Source organism: Miscanthus floridulus, unplaced genomic scaffold (assembly GCF_019320115.1).
Source record: "Miscanthus floridulus cultivar M001 unplaced genomic scaffold, ASM1932011v1 fs_647_1_2, whole genome shotgun sequence".
Classification (NCBI taxonomy): Eukaryota; Viridiplantae; Streptophyta; class Magnoliopsida; order Poales; family Poaceae; genus Miscanthus; species Miscanthus floridulus.
The window spans coordinates 9,890-11,766 of NW_027097054.1; positions in this window are offsets into that span (position 1 = coordinate 9,890).

Consider the following 1,877-nt stretch of genomic DNA (forward strand, 5'->3'; position numbering starts at 1 on the left):
CAGGTAATATGAGCATGCAGAGATACAAACGTAAGAAACAGAACTGTTGTAAATTCGGTGTTCAATTGTACGGGGTAAGATACAAACTGAACTTTTTGTAACTGGGTTACTCATCTGTGCAGACTAAGATACAGATAGTCGCACACTCATCGTATTCAATGTGCAGAATATGGTGAGCGCCAACAATTTCTGCAATGTATCTTACTCTTGGAGAACGTATTGCCACTGGGAAACTCTAATATACCTCACTACTACAAAAATAATTTTAGAGGACATCTTTTATTTATAATAGTGACGAAAAATGTCCATGTCTCTAAAGATAGGGAATTTTAGAGGCAGTTGACCCATTTACAAAGACACATCGTCTCCGTAAATTGATTAGGGAAGTGCTAGCGCCTGAGTCCGGATGCCTGCGCCTGCATTCCGTCTCCCCCCACGCACCTACATCCCGTGCCCACCTACGCGGGGCCCACGCCACCCACACCGCCCGACTGCACGTGGGGAGTCCCCGCTCGCGCCCCCTCCGCTTCTTATCACGTGCATGCACACGGTCAACAGCTATAGCAGGTGGCTACGCTAGCATCCAAAAGAGGGGGAGGGCGGCGAATGCCCAGCTGAGACACCGAGGCGAAGGTGATGCAGCAGAAAAACAAGGACAGAGATGCAACACCTGATCTACTTTTAAAACATCTGGATGCAACACTTGCAACATACGTTTAAAGGCAGATGAAACACATGAAACATGCATGTGAAACCCTAGCTGCAACACCAGATCTACTTTTGAAACATCCAAATGAAACACTTGTAACATACGTACGAAACAACTGAAACACTCGAAACATGCATATGAAACACTTAAAAAAACACGTGAAAACACTTCATATGTGTGAAAACATAAGCATCATCTAGATGAAACACTTGCAAACATACCTCTGGAAAACGAGATGAAACATTTTGGAACATACACTTGAAACATACGTGTATAGCCATTGCAACATGTGCAACATTCCGATCTACTTTTGCAACATCAAATGAAACACTTGCAACATCCAGATGAAACATCTGAAACACTTGAACATACTCTTGCAACATGGGCTTTGCTTGGACGAATAGAGGCATGCCCGCGTGGAGGTCGACGGCGGCGCATGGACCTCGCTGTGCGGGAAAGGCACGAGCAACTCGCTGGTGGGAGCGGCGTCACACGAATCTCATCCCCTCGCCTGCTTGCTGGAGCATCCGTCATGGAGGCTCGCCCGCTCAGTGGAGGCGGCCACGGCTAACCATCTCGGTGGAGGTGGTCGCGGCGAGCGAGCCGGCCGCGACGAGGAGGCAGCGCGGTGCAGGCAGGCGAGGCAGACTGGGCCTGGTGGGGGAATGCGGTGCGGAGGAGGCAGTGTGGGGGAGGCCGTAGGGGATGGGGCGCGGCGCTGTGGGGGACTGGCGGCGGTGAGGCGGAGTGTGGTGGGCGGATGGGCACGGCGACGCAGGGAGGAAACGACGCAGTGAGCATCGGGGCGTGCGGACGGGATGAGCAGATAGGGTCGCTGGGCGAGCGACGTGTGCGGGAGTGAGCGGAGAAAGGCGTCCGTCCGTCCGAACGTCTTAATTATATCATTATCGAATTGATTAATACAGGTGTGCCTTCTAAAAATAGTCTTTTTTTACATAGGTGAATGTCTTAAGAGGTCTGCCTCTATAAACTAGGTCAAGGCCCATCTGACCCATGTAACCCTAACCCCAACTTCTCTGTCACGCTCACCCTTAGCCGCACTTCTCTCTCAGGATCCTCTCCCATCCTTCTCCTTCACCGCCCCTACCCCTCCTCAATCGTCCACAACCCATCTTAGGCCACCGGCCCCCAACCTTCTTCTTCTTTG